General features: G+C 40.2%; 1 non-coding gene across 1 annotated transcript; it reads right to left on the bottom strand.

The window, feature by feature from the left end:
• Positions 1 to 14,830: 14,830 nt before the first annotated feature.
• TRNAE-CUC (transfer RNA glutamic acid (anticodon CUC)) lies at positions 14,831 to 14,902 on the bottom strand. The gene has a single exon. It is a non-coding gene; the product is annotated as a tRNA-Glu (tRNA).
• Positions 14,903 to 15,933: the final 1,031 nt, after the last annotated feature.

Here is a 15,933-nt window from a genome sequence, read left to right as displayed (position 1 = left end):
ATGAGGAAAGGGGTTTCTAGGAACTGGTCAAGGAGGCTTTTCCTCTCCTTGGGGTCTTTTGTAATTACAAACATGTTGTTTCCTATCATATTTGGACAAATCTGAGGGACTTTTTAAATAGTTCAAATATTAACTAGAGTGATGACTCTGATGTATATTTACATATGTATCATCAATCTTAATGAAGCCTTTTTAATTACCATCCTTATGTATTCAACTTGTCCCTTTTGCCAATAATTAATACAGAGTAGGAGTAATATTACCTTAGGTAACATCATCACAAAGCAAGATGATTTTAGAATTTCGTATTTCCATAAGTCTGTCCGTTGCAAGATGTAGTGTTGGTTTAAGGTCAGCTTTTTAAGGAAAACACAGCATAACTCTACCCATCCCAATTTCCAAAGTAAAACTTCTTTAAAAAGTGCATCTTGGGAGTTCCCGTCGTGGTGCAGTAGTTAACAAATCCGATTAGGAACTATGAGGTTGCGGGTTCGATCCCTGACCTTGCTCAGTGGGTTAAGGATCTGCCGTTGCCGTGAGCTGTGGTGTAGGTTGCAGGCGCGGCTCGGATCCCGCGTTGCTGTGGCTCTGGTGTAGGCCGGTGGCTACAGCTCCGATTGGACCCCTAGCCTGGGAACCTCCATATGCCACTGCAGCGGCCCAAGAAATAGCAAAAAGACAAAAAAAAAAAAAGTGCATCTTGTATTTGAGGCAATACTGTAATATTACATTCAAATGCAATTTAAAAACTCATGGCTAGAAATGTACATAGATTAAAATGTAAGTGATTTAGCTTACTTAAAAACATCTCATCAGCTTAGGGTCTTAGTCAAATCAAAGAATCTGGGTTGACTTTGTAATGGCTTAATGATCTAAAGATGTATTTTTTAAGTGTTTCATGTTTTTATGGCCCAATGGGACTATTCATAGTTCTGTGTTTTCCTGAAGAATGGAGTTGGGCTTCCCCTTGTAATTCTTTTAAGATCTAAGCAATAACTGAGGTTGTGAATATTTCAGTAACTACAACAAAGCTTTGCAGCAAATATGACATCATAAACTATGGCTATAGTTCATATTCTTTGGAAGGAAGGATAAGTCTTTGAACTTGGATGAGAGATCTTTAAAAGAAGAGAAATCTTTTAGCTTCCATAGACAATATTTTACGAGGGTCCAAAGGCAGATGAGAAATGGCTCCTTAGGTACTAGGTGGCACTTTCTCCCTCCTAACTTCACAGGGATGGGGTTGATCAGAGAATCAGGTCCTCTGTTATAACTGACAGAATCAATACCCACTCTTAAGTCATACGTCTAAACATGAATATAAAATGTAATATTAACTGTTGAGTTCTCTGTGCTAAGCTCCATGCTAAGTGTTTGGAATCTGTTAGCTCATTTAAGCCTGGCTAACTGTCCTATAGGTTATCACCTTTACATAATTAGGAATGGGAGAATAAAAGGTCGATTTTCCGAGGTCACACCTGGTAGGTTGAGTTATGACTCAGCCCAGGCCTGTCTGATTCTTAAGACTGTACCTTTGACCTCTAGGCTGTGGCTTTTGGCCCTTCTTCTGGACTCACTCATTCAGACTTTCAGCATTTCATCCTGCCTGAAATCACTTTGAGCTGAAGACAACAGTAAATGTCTATAGTATTAGCATAAAAATCTCCGCCATCTCACCCTTTTAATATACGAAAGGATTTTTAAGAAAAGAAAAAGAACTCCACCTTGTTCTATAGTACAACATAAAGGGAAATTATTTTGACAGTTCACTAGTTTTAACTTTCACCTGTCAAGCAGTTGAGAGTTAAGGTTTTAAACTGCCTGTCTTTATCAGTAAAGTTACCCTCTATAAACACTACCAAAGAGGATTCTATATGATCTCGGTCAAGGTGGTTGACAACAGTGAGGCAAAATAGTGACTAGATAACTGAGTAAATTGGGTTTGAGGGAAAAAAAAAAAAAATTCTCGGTCTTCCATTAGATGTAAAAGATAGATTTTTGTGAGGGGAAAATGCTGGATTATTCTGAATGTTTATACATTCCAGGTCCATCATGTCATAAAACAACATTCTTCATCTGGCCCACTCAGTAATCCATTCACTTTAATGAGTTTTGTTATCAGGAAGGGCTTTTTAACTAACCTAAACTCCGGCCTGCAGTTAAGCATGCTTTCTATAGTAGTTAACAGTTTATATGTATATAACTTTTCAAAAATCTCATATCCAGAGACATTTTTATATGCCTCTAAATTCTCAGTCTTCCGAGAACTGTATACTCCATTTCCTTGACCTCTGTTGCCATTCTATTAGTCTGTGGGAATGAAGAGTTTTATGCATATGAAATGGAATATGCATGTAATAGGATGCCTTATAAGCTTATTTTCTAAGGAGTAGAAAGAGGCAAGTTAACTCTAAAGTTTCTTGTGTTAAGTGTGCATTGTGATAGTTTTATATTTTCATTGCAATGAAAACAAAGTCAACGTTTCTCATGCGGAAGAAAAACAGTTTTGCAAAGAATGGCTATTATTCGTAATGTTTCACTTGTGTAAGTGGGGTGATAAATTTTATATGCTCATAAAGTCCTAAAACAACTGAGAATCTTGAGTTAACCCCTCCTTTCCTGATCATAAATTACCAAGTTGAATATTATTTACGGTACTATAAAAGTATAAAGCTCTGCTTCCTAGATCACTCATTGCTGCTTCTCTTCTTTTCTTTTTTTTTTTTTTTAACCTTTGTCATTAATTGCAGAGATCCTAAAGACTTTCTTTTTTCTTCACCAAAAACAACAGGCACCAGAGCTTTGTGTAACTCTGTTTGTGTAGCCTTTCTCCTGGGCCAGCCATAGCTGGCATCTTCCCACATCCTAGCCAGTCTGTCTCAGCACATCGGCTTTAAATAGGCTTCTCTTGGGGTCTGGCAAGATGATGGAGGCGTGTTCGCTGTCAGGAGGGCAAAACATAGAGGCACACAGACCACATTTTATTGTCATCATAACACATTTCTCTGTCACAGTCGCCAGCCACCTCCTAAACAGGAACTATGCCAGTCACTTTTTTGTCTCACAAGAAGCCACTGTTAAATTTATTTTGTTATTTTGACATATTTCTGACGGCAGAAAGATAAGCATAGCATAGTGCAAATGGTCAAGTGTGGTGACATCAAAACCCACATACAGCCTGGTGACCCTCAGACAAGGGTACAGTCAAGCTCAGTGGGCAAGTGTTGCCTATGATGACAAACATCCTTTTTACTGCTAGTACAAGGAGGCTGGAGGGGTCGTTGTGTCCCCTTTCAAGGTTCAGAAAGCCCCCCAAAAGATATCCATGAGTCCATGACTGCTGAACCATTAGGCAGGCTCAAGGCATATGTGTTACACCAAGAGAACAGGCTTAAACGCCAAGTACCATCTGACCATGACTATCATGGGAAGAAGTCTTAGCAATAAACCTATGAATTATCTGGCCCACACTTAACCAGTTCTCACAGCACAGCTACCCCTTTGATGTAACTGTCAAACCCCAGGCATGCCCCAAAGTAGGAGCCACAGACGAAACAACACAGGAGCTGTGAATGACTCAATGTAAATGCATTTAGCCACTTCTCCAGACACCAAAGTCCAGCAGGCAGTGTACTTGCTTTGGGTATTAGGAGCTTGAGACAGAAGGAAAAACAAAGTTCACCATTGTTTGTTTTCAGGACAGGAGGGGTGAGAGAAGTGTAAAAGTTATTTAACTGCTCCTTTTAAATGTGTGGCTTAGGAGTCAAAGTCTGTAGGCATATCCACAGCTGACACAGGAGAGCCATATGAACAAGGAGGTGGTTTGCTGAACAATTGTGCCACTTTATAGTCCTATCCAGGACACTGCATATTTAACTAGTTAAACAGGTCTATTAAGCAGTTTTGTTTAAGATGTGGGAGCCTATTAAAAATTTTGGTCCTTATTCAGATCACTTATAAATAATTCAAAATCTCTATTTATAATTCTAGTGAATTTCTCTCTAGTCTATCAATATTGATAAGTCATTTTAAAATCCTAACTCTTCAGTGAGTAAAATACATAGTATAATGACTAAAAGGACAAGTTCTGAAATCAGACAGATCTGGATACATCTTGAGCTATAGTAACTGGGTGATGTTGGACAAATAACCGTATCTGTGAAAGCTTTGTTTTTCTCATCAGTAAAGTAGGATTTCCCATTGTGGCTCAGTGGAAACAAATCTGACTAGTATCCATGAGGAAGCAGGTTGGATTCCTGGCCTCAATGGGTTAAGGATCTGGCATTGCCATGAGCTGTGGTGTAGGTCACAGATGTGGCTCAGATCCCGCCGTGCTGTGGCTGTGGCTGTGGCTATGGCCGGCAGCTCCAGCTCCAATTCTACCCCTAGCCTGGGCACCTCCATGTGCCATGGGTGCGGCCCTCAAAAGATGAAAGAAAGAAAGAAAGAAAGAAAGGAAGGAAGGAAGGAAGGAAGGAAGGAAGGAAGGAAGGAAGGGAAAAATCTTAAATAGAATAAATATGGGGGAGTTCCCGTCGTGGCGCAGTGGTTAACGAATCCGACTAGGAACCATGAGGTTGCGGGTTCAATCCCTGCCCTTGCTCAGTGGGTTAACGATCCAGCGTTGCCGTGAGCTGTGGTGTAGGTTGCAGATGCGGCTTGGATCCCGAGTTGCTGTGGCTCTGGTGTAGGCCAGTGGCTACAGCTCCGATTGGACCCCTAGCCTGGGAACCTCCATATGCTACGGGAGCGGCCCAAAGAAATAGCAAAAAGACAAAAAAAAAAAAAAAAAGAATAAATATGGCTGCAATTGAAATTCTGCTACTGTTTTTAAATGATGTCCTTCACTATCAAAAAGCTAATCACACCTAGGCGAACAGAGTCATGCACTTAAGGCAGAATCCTTCACATCCACTGATAAAGCTACTGAGTTACCAGTGACTAGACAGGGACTTTGAGCTGCTTCCACCCTCCTTTCTGTGGTTCCATAGTGCTCTTAGTGTGAAGACAAAATTCTCAACCTCAGGCTTAAGGCCAGGCTAGATCTTTTCCTTGCCCCCTTCTTAGGCCTCTCCTCACCCATCTCTGCTGCCTCTGACTTGCCACCCCAGTCATCCTCCTTTTTTTCCCACCTTCTTTTCATTGCTTTCTCCTGCTGCAAGGCCCTGCTCATGTTCTTTCTATTCAAAATGTTCTTTTTACTTAGGTTACTCATCTTCATTTTTCAGATCTCAACAGATGGGTCATTCCTTCGACATCTCCTATTGGTTCAAAACCATGTTGTGCAATCTTGTGAACCACATAATTCTCCTACACAGAATTCGTCTGTTGCAATTTATTTTATTTATTTATTTATTTATTTATTTATTTATTTATTTATTTATTTATTTATTGTCTTTTTGTCTTTTTGTTGTTGTTGTTGCTATTTCTTGGGCCGCTCCCTCGGCATATGGAGGTTCCCAGGCTAGGGGTCGAATCGGAGCTGTAGCCACCGGCCTACGCCAGAGCCACAGCAACACAGGATCCAAGCCGCGTCTGCAACCTACACCACAGCTCACGGCAACGCCGGATCGTTAACCCACTGAGCAAGGGCAGGGATTGAACCCGCAACCTCATGGTTCCTAGTCGGATTCGTTAACCACTGCGCCACTACGGAACTCCTCGTCTGTTGCAATTTAAATTTGTGATGATATGACTAATTTGTCTCCACCACTACACAGAAAGTAAATGATAGCGACTATGTTTTTGTTCAACATTAAGTTTCCAGGGCCTTTTTGCCCTGTGTCTGGTATAGAAGAGAAGCTCAAAAATATGTGTGGACGTTAAATGACCGAGTATATGAATGCATGACTGACGGATTGAGTGAGGAAGGAATGAATGAATAAATGTCATATGCTGGACCTGCATACTTATTTCATTGTTTATCTAAATTGCTTTCCCACAAAATTTTATCAGATAGCACAATATATATGCAAATAAAATCAAGCATAATTAATTGATAAAATGAAAAGAAAGAAGCTAAAAGGAAAAAAATCCTCCGTTGCTTCCTATGAATACAATCAACTCTAGATTTTAACTACATTCAGCATTTCTAAGGTTAAGCATCAGTTGCTTGGATTAAATGTGTCTGAGACACATGAGGCTAGGACGCCACCTTGTGGTTTATATTCATATTTATCATTTTCAACCTGCCCGGAATTTGGCTATTTTAGAAATAAAAAACACCATTAAAAATGAAAAGCAGTAGAAAGGATTTTTTGCTCAGCTAGATATTACCTGCATTGTCATTATCACAAAGGCTTTATTCAAACATTATCATTCATTCCTTTTTATTTTAAATATTAAATTAGTAGAGAAAAACAGTGTTGATATGTGTTACAATGAAAAGAGAATTAACAACTGTGTACCCACCACCCAGCTTAGCACTACCAGTATTTTGAAAGACAATTGTTTACATGCTGAATCTTTTTTTTTTTTTTGTCTTATTCTAGGGCCACTCCCGAGGCATATGGAGATTCCCAGGCTAGGGGTCTAATCGGAGTTGTAGCCACTGGCCTACGCCAGAGAAACAGCAACAAGGGATCCGAGCCAAGTCTGCAACCTACACCACAGCTCATGGCAATGCCAGATCCTTAACCCACTGAGGGAGACCAGGGATCGAACCCTCCACCTCATGGTTCCTAGTCGGATTCGCTAACCGCTGAGCCGGGACAGGAACTCTATGCTGAATCTTTTTTTTTTTTTTTGTCTTTTTGCCTTTTCTAGGGCCGCACCAGCGGCATGTGGAGGTTCCTGAGCTAGGGGTTGAATCAGAGCTGTAGCCACCGGCCTATACCATAGCCACAGCAACGCCAGATCCTTAACCCACTGAGCAAGGCCAGGGATCGAACCTGCAACCTCATGGTTTCTAGTTGGATTTGTTAACCACTGTGCCACGATGGGAACTCCATGCTGAATCTTTTTTACATCTCCATTAACCAGGCATACCCACTACTTTGCTTTTATTTATAGTTTACCATCCATGTACCTATCAATAAGTAATAGTTTTAATTTGGCATTGTAAAGCTTTATATGAAATGAGATCACTGTATTTAATTTGCTTTTCTATTCTTCTTTCAGCCACGCCCACAGTATTTGGAAGTTCCCTGGCCAAAGACCAAACTTGTGCCACAGCAGTGGCCCAAGCAGCAGTAGTGACAATATCAGGTCCCTAACCCACTGAGCCACAGAGGAACTCCCTGCTTTTTATTTATTTTATTTTATTTTATTTATTTATTTTGTCTTTTTGCCATTTCTTGGGCTGCTCCCGCAGCATACGGAGGTTCCCAGGCTAGGGGTCCAGTTGGAGCTGTAGCCGCCAGCCTATGCCAGAGCCACAGCAACACGGGATCCGAGCCGAGTCTGCAACCTACACCACAGCTCAAGGCAGTGCCGGATCCTTAACCCACTGAGCAAGGCTAGGGATCCAACCTGCAACCTCGTGATTCCTAGTCGGATTCGTTAACCACTGAGCCACAACAGGAACTCCCCCTGCTTTTTAAATTAAATAGTATTTTCCTGCAATTCATCATGTTGAGAAGAGCAGCTGTGATCCGTTTGTTTTCACTACTCCGTAGTATTTCACTGTATGACTATATTACAGTATGTTTAGCTATTCTACTCTTTTTTGCTTTTTTTTTTTTCTTTTTAGGGCCACACCTGTGGCATCTGGAAATTTCCAGGCATGGAGTCAAATCAGAGCTGCAGCTGCCGGCCTATGCAACAGCAATGCTGGTTCCAAGCCGGAGACAGTTCACAGCAATGCGGGATCCTTAACCCACTGAGCAAGGCCAGGGATCGAAACCCTAATCTTCATGGATACTAGTCCGGTTCTCAACTCACAGCATCATTATGGGAACTTCTAGCTATTCTACTCTTGATGGATATTTCGGTTGCTTCCAGTTTGGGTCTATTATGATAGTGCTACTGTGAACATTCTTGTATATATCTTCTGGTACTGGCATGCAGGATTTCTCCCAGGAATTAAATTGCTGGGCATCAGAATCTCCACTTTGCTAGATAATATCTAATTGTTTTTCTTTTTTTTTTCTTAATGATTTTTATTTTTTTTCCATTATACTTGGTTTACAGTGTTGTGTCAATTTCTATTGCACAGCAAAGTGACCTAGTCACTCATATGTATACATTCTTTTTCTCACATTATCCTCCATCATGTTCCATTGTAAGTGACTACATATTGTTCCCTGTGCTATATAGCAAGATCTCATTGCTTATTCACTCCAGCAACATGGATGGAACTAGAGACTCAAATTGTTTTTCAAAGTTACCTTATTGCTCCAATTTATACTCCCACCATTAGTGTATAGGAGTTTCAGTTCTAAATTGTTATCAACAGTTGATATTGTTATATTTTTTCCATTTTGCTACTTTGTGGCTATAAAAAGAAACATTTTAATTTGCTTTTCTTGACTACACAAGAAAGCAGTCCTCTTTTCAAAGTTTTATTGGTGACCCATGTTTCTCCTGAACACTGCCCGTTACAGTTTTTTTGTCTCATTCTTTCATTTATCCATTCAAGAGTTATTTGAATTGCTGCTACATGCCAAATACTGTCATTGTCCAGAGGAAATAAAGATGAATATGACATAGACCCTTTTTTTTTTTTTGTCTTTTTGCCATTTCTTGGGCTGCTCCAGCGGCATAGGGAGGTTCCCAGGCTAGGGGTCGAATCGGAGCTGTAGCCTCTGGCCTACACCAGAGCCACAGCAACTCAGGATCCAAACCATGTCTGTAACCTACACCACAGCTCACGGCAATGCTGGATCCTTAACCCACTGAGCAAGGCCAGGGATCAAACCCACAACCTCATGGTTCCTAGTCAGATTTTTTAACCACTGAACCACAACGGGAACTCCATAGACCCTTTCTTTTGAAACTCTTGGCTTCCCATCACTTTATTACCTTCAGGGATCATACTAATTATCAAGAAAAAAAAAAAACCCAAAATTTTGCGCACAAATTATATGATTATCCCTTTGTAAGACAGAAGTATATTTTATGAACTCTGACCTCAAGGAATTTATAAAACCATAACTTACATACAACAATAGCAAAATATTATATATTATGTTATATAATTATAGAAAATCAGAGGAGGTAATAAACAAAAAGCAATAATTGATCAAGTGTGTCCATGGTTTACATTTAAATCACTTTTTTTTTGTCTTTTTGCCATTTCTTGGGCCGCTCCCGCAGCACATGGAGGTTTCCAGGCTAGGGGTCGAATCGGAGCTGTAGCCACTGGCCTACACCAGAGCCACAGCAACGCGGGATCCGAGCCGCATCTGTGACCTACACCACAGCTCACGGCAACGTCGGATCATCAACCCACTGAGCAAGGCCAGGGATCGAACCCACAACCTCATGGTTCCTAGTCAGATTGGTTAACCACTGCGCCACGACGGGAACTCCTAAATCACTTTTATATAACTAATATAAAAATTTTTTTTTTCTATAGCCTACTCATTAAAGGAGGAAAATGGGGGGGAAAAGAACCATTTTTATTTATGTCAATAAAATAATAGTGATCAACGTGGAGATATGGTAAAGATTAGTTTTAATTAACTAAAAATGATACTGAAGAAAGAAACAATTTTGCACATCAACATGCTTATCCAATTGATGTAAGTACACAGTGTTTGATGTTAAAACTTCTTTTTTTTTCTTTCTTTTTTTCTTTTTTTCTTTTTTTTTTTTTTTTGTCTTTTTGCTATTTCTTGGGCCGCTCCTGCGGCATATGGAGATTCCCAGGCTAGGGGTCTAATCGGAGCCATTGCCACCAGCCTACACCAGAGCCACAGCAACACGTGATCCGAGCCGCATCTGCAACCTGCACCACAGCTCACGGCAACGTCGGATCATCAACCCACTGAGCAAGGCCAGGGATTGAACCTGCAACCTCATAGTTCCTAGTCATATTCGTTAACCCCTGCGCCACGTCGGGAACTCCTAAAACTTATTTCTTAACTGAAAGTTTTCCCCAACTTTCTGGGAATCTGATAACCACCAATAAGCAGCTACTAGGATTGACTCTCACCAAGTTGTAATGCACAGAGTTCAAGTACACACTTGAAAGAGAACCTGAAATAGCATCTAAAACTTTTTCCTTCTATGCAACACTCCCCATGAACCACCCTGTTTGTAAAGACTACTCTAAAGAACACTCCGTAGTGCCACTAGAAAATTTCTTGTACTATAAGGAGTCTTAAAGAATACAGGATTTAGGTTGGGCCCTTCCAGGTTGAAATTTTGGTTCTTACACACACTTATGTGACTTTAAGTTATAAACTTACTAAGTTTCCTAAGCTACAAAGCAAAGATACTTGTAAGAATTGATTCTAATATTGTCAATAAAATGCTCAGTTCAAGTTCAAAAAGCGTAACATACACAAAACAATTGAAAATTATGAAAAACACTATATGTTATGTTGTACATTTATAGAAATTTGTAGAAATAATTTAGAAATGTATCTAAAAGAACACAATAAGAGGTAGACATTATTCAGGATGATTCAATTTAATTCTATTTTCACTTTCTCCTGTCAGTGGAAATATAGTATGATTCATAAAAAATATTATGAGGGGTGCGCTTTCAAGTGAAGACCTAGCAATCTACTTCTTGGTTTGACTGATTATTTAATTTGTTCATTAAGCACCAGCCATATATCAAGCACTATATTAGATGCTGTTGAAAGTCCTTCCCATCCTTTCTCCCCACCCTTGGTTACTCTCAGACATCCTTATAATTCTAGCATTTGTCAGCCCAAGTCAAGATCCACTGCAGTAGCCCAACCCTAGATGAATAACAATTTTGTATTTAAATAAAGTAATTTGACAAGTCCAGGAAACTATTTTTGGTATGCAGCTACTAACCTTTGCTCTATTTTGTGCAGGTTAGATAATTTGTATTCCTTTACCTTTAAGGAATCTATTCATATGAGTATTTCTGCAAACAGCCCTTCAGCATTTCCCCGTTCTTCAAAAGCACAGAATGGAGCACTATATTCTGGCTCTACAATGCAGCGATTTTGTGCTATGTGTAGCTTGTATGACATATTTCTGTGTCTAAATGACAATATCATGTAGAAAAATGTACTTCTCTGACTAAAAATTACGATAGAATAGGTAAAGTTCAATTAAAATGATTCTAACCATAATCAAATAAAACTCCACTAAATAAATAAATCAGGAGTTCTCATTGTGGCTCAATGGGTTAAGAACCTGACATAGTGTCCATGAGGACTTGGGTTCAATCCCTGGCCTCACTCAGTGGGTTAAGGATCCAGCATTGCTGTAAGCTATGATGTAGGTCCCAGATGCAGCTTGGATCCAGCATTGCTGTGGCTGTGGCATAGGCTCCAGGGGCAGCTCTGATTCAGCCCCTAGTCTGGGAACTTCCATATGCCACAGGTGCTGCCATTAAGAAGAAGAAAAAAAAAAAAAAGAAAGAAAAGAAATATGCTCTTGCTATTAATGGCTGTGCTGCAATCTCCAGACTCATTCTTCCCTGACGTCTTTGTCCCTGATTTGCTCTGACTCTGCTCAGAAGACTTTCCTTGTTTGTCCTCCTCTAGCCAGTCAGCCTGCAAACCTCAGCCTTTTTTTTTTTTTTTTTTTTTTGCTGCACTCACCAGCATTTCCCCTCTTGAGGCTTCAGTTCTCACTTCAAAGCTGAATCTCCTCCAAATCTATCATCATTAGTCAAAAATATCAACCCATGTACAGGACAGTTTCACTTGGATGACCTCTTTTTAGTCCAAACCTCAATGCAACTGGACTTCCTGCCCTGCATCACTCTGAATCAATACTCTTTCCAAATCAATAGACCATAATCAAAACTTTCATCATTTTCTCCTTTGATTCCTACTCAACTGTGATGGACAGTCTTACGCCACTTCTTACCTATGCCTACAACAGTGACTGGCATAGAGTAAAAATTCCGTGTTTGCTAAATCAGTGAATAAATGAATGAATGAATGAATGACAATAACTCTGTGAAGTGTGCATGGGAGCTATTAGCATCTCCACTGTACAGGTAAAGATCCAGAGGCTCAGAGAAGCTGAGTCATTTACTCAAGGTAACTCAGCTGCTATTAACAGGATTAATTCAGTCTCTGACTCCTGTGCAAGAGTATTTTCTTTGCTTTCTGAAAACCTCTTTTTCTTCTCCACATTTGCTCTTCTGCAATATCTAGTTATTGAGAGGTTTGCTGTCTCTTTTTCACACTAGTCCAGACCCTGAGCACCTGGAGTCCTGTTTATAGCTCTGGCCTCCTGGACAGACTTGCTTACTATGGTCTGGATTGCACTGGTCTTTTCTGCACCCAACAGCTATATCCCACCACCCATGTTTGCTTAATCTCCTTCATCTTCTCCTCGACATTTTATAATATCCTGTTCTCTTCACTGCTACTTCCTTCCTGAATTTCTCTGATCTGGTTATAAACTCTCTTACTTCTTCTTTGCTCTTTCCTTTTTACAGGTATTCTACTTCTTCCCATTCTCTTATATTCTCACCTTGGTTTATTCCTTTGTCTTCTGTCCTTTAGAGATTTTATTTATGTATGTATTTATTTGTTTATTATTAAAGGATAGTTGGTTTACGATATTGTGACAATTTCTGCTGTAGAGCAAAGTAACCTAGTTGTGTGTGTGTGTGTGTGTGTGTGTGTGTGTATTCCTTTTTTTATATAGTCTTCCATCATAGTCTATCCCAAGAGATTGGATATAGTTCCATCTTCTATACAGTAGGACCTCATTGCTTACCCATTCTAAATGTAATAGTTTGCATATACAGTGTCTTTTTGATAGAGCCCAAATTGTCTCAAACTTCTAAGCTAATAGCTCCCAAATCCTTACCTTCTTAAGTTCCAACCTGTATTGCCAATCACCATTTGGCTGTGCTGCCTCTGTCAGGATCCAACTCTACCTTCTCTCCCTAGTCTGTTTCCCCACCACAACCTTCCTACTAATAGCCATGCCATTCCAACTTGACTAACCACATAGAACACAACTCATAGAGTCACTACTGATTCTTCCCAGTCATTCTCAGCTTTTCTATCCTATCAAACATCAAGGCTTCTTCCATTCCCTTTGTAACTCCTTAGCTTGTCTAGGGTCCTCCATGATCTGGCAATAGGAACCTGGCTGACCTGGAGCTGCAGTGTTCCTAGAACAGGTCCCCATCTATAGCCAGCCTGATACAGCCTCCCTCCGTGCAGAGGCCAGGCCATTCAGGTCATCCTGGATACCCTAATATTAAAGGCCCATTCTCCTGTAAACAGGCTGTCCACATCCTACCAGCCTTTAGGTTATTCAGAGAACCAGTTTTCCCGTTTTGTTTTCATTCTCATATCCAGCTCTTTCTCCCTCCCCTCACCACGTATTTTAATTACTTAAAGTACCTATCACACAGCAATCGATTAGTGTTTCCTATTGTTTTTGTTAATGGTGATAATAACAAATATATTTGTCTCAATTCCCCAATGAAAGATTCCTAAAACACTTATTTTTCAGCCCCTTGGACCATTAATAAATACTCCTCATTTTCCTCTTCCAAACTAGTCTCAGCACAGCTGAAATGAAAGTAAGACAAATCCATATTAGCTGTAATCAAGCTTTTTGTCTATTTTGTAAGAAATTTCAAGTTTAAAATGAAATGGCCAAAGAACGCAATAACTTAAAAAGTAGCAAAGGGGGAGTTCCGGTCGTGGCGCAGTGGTTAACGAATCCGACTACATGAGGTTGCGGGTTCGGTCCCTGCCCTTGCTCAGTGGGTTAAGGATCCAGTGTTGCCGTGAGCTGTGGTGTAGGTTGCAGATGCGGCTCGGATCCCGCGTTGCTGTGGCTCTGGCGTAGGCCGGAGACTACAGCTCCGATTGATTGGACTCCTAGCATGGGAACCTCCATATGCCGCGGGAGCGGCCCAAAGAAATAGCAAAAAGACAAAAAAAAAAAAGTAGCAAAGGTTAGAATAATTTTGAAATTTCAGGATTAAAAAAAAGAATGTCTATGTAGCACCATTTTGTCTTCTTTTTGACTCCAACATTTTCATATTTTCTTTGGGGGAACTCCTAGAGTCCTTCTTTGCCGGGAAAGTAAGAATTCCAAATGATACTTACCTTCATTTTCGGTAAAGCCTGTATGTTTTACCTTAAGAGAACCAACACACTGGATGCAAGAAATTTGCCATGTTTGTGTGAATCTCTTTGAGAAAAGTTAAAATATAACATAAAATAATTAACTAAAATGGGTTCGTAGGAGAAAATATAAGGCAGCTGATTGATAACTAACCAACAGCATAAGTCAAAAAAAAAAAAAAAAAAGATCTTCGATTCATATAGGAGAAAAGGATAAGAAAGGCTTCAGTACATTCAATCTAGAAGCACATAATCTGAGTATGTGTAACTTGACTTTAAGCATCATGCAAAATAGGAAATAGCCCTCCTAAAATTATTTATTTTATTAGTTAAACGAAGTTACAGGTTAACAAAGGCTTAAAAAATTAATGCTTGTATGCATATCTGAATTATCTTCAAAAGCTGGAAAATGCAATTTTAGAAGTGGTTTAAGTTGTATTTAGAGTACTTTAGAGTCAAGGACCTTTTTATTAGTTGATTGTAAATAATATCTGTTTAAAAAAGCATTGTGTATTCTAAATTTTAGATTCAGTAATATTAAAAACGAATTGAATTTCTATAATGGAAAAAGTAACAAATCACGAATGAGAGTAACAAAACGCAACTCAGTTACTATTGAGGAAAAGAGGTAATTCCCTGACCGGGAATCGAACCCGGGCCGCGGCGGTGAGAGCGCCGAATCCTAACCACTAGACCACCAGGGAACCTGCTTAGGCTGTTTCTCAGAGTGTATTTGCTTCTTTAGAAATCGTCACCTAGGCGTGACCAGTAGAAAGCAAGACTGCCTGTAAGCCCTGCCCACCTCGTTCTTATTTTAGGTTTCAGTCTCCTAAACTCCATCAAATTCGCGCTGCGCACTCGGCGAGCTCGGCAGCGGCTCCCAAGAAAAAAAAGCCAGATCTTCCAAACAGAATCTTCTTCCGACTGCCATGCTGGAAAAGGCATCCTTAGATTTCGTCCCAACTGTGTTAAATGTAAATATCTATACCTAGCCAAAGTGAGAGTACTGTCCAGAACCTTGTAATTTGCTTTATTATTTTCTCGATCATTTTAGCTGCTCTTGCTGTATCTGACCTCTGTCTCTGTATATGTCTTTCTGTTTTGCCCTCTCTCCCACTAAACATTTTGCTAAATCTAACGACAGACTGCCACCGGCGGAGAGCGTTTCCGGTTGTAGTGCTGGGTGCTACACTGCACACGTCCCTGGCACAAAGCACTGTAAATGCGAGTGAGGAAGGGCCTCTTGGTCTCGTAGGACGCGACTGTTTCTATTTACTTGTGTGAGAGTAAGATTAAAGAAGCTGAGATAGCTGTGGGTGATTTGCTTAGTGAAGAACTGGGGCCTCTGCACCCTGATCCAAGAAAACCCTGAAAACCCACTGTTTCCATTATCTTCCTGTTTTTTCAAACGGTGTTATTATCTCGGCAACTGCTTCCCCTCTCCGCGTTGTGAGCGAGACAAGACCAGGAAATGATGCAATTACCAAAGAAGTCAAGAAACCTTCTAGCCCGGCATCAGTTCAGAAACTCGCATGAAATAGGAGCAGACGGCAAGAGAATGTAACTTTGAAAGTGCCAACCGTTACAGTTGGATAAATGTAACTCAAGAGATCCCGCTCCGCTGCAAGATGAAAGGAGGCTTAAGTAAAACAGACATAAATGTGTAATGAACTTGCTCGCAATATCCGGCGCCACTGTGAATTACAGCCTTTGTCCAGCACCATAGAATATAGGT

Source organism: Phacochoerus africanus, chromosome 2, assembly GCF_016906955.1.
Source record: "Phacochoerus africanus isolate WHEZ1 chromosome 2, ROS_Pafr_v1, whole genome shotgun sequence".
Classification (NCBI taxonomy): domain Eukaryota; kingdom Metazoa; phylum Chordata; class Mammalia; order Artiodactyla; family Suidae; genus Phacochoerus; species Phacochoerus africanus.
The sequence above is the reverse complement of the archived record's forward strand: the minus strand, read 5'-3'. Positions and strand labels throughout refer to the sequence as shown.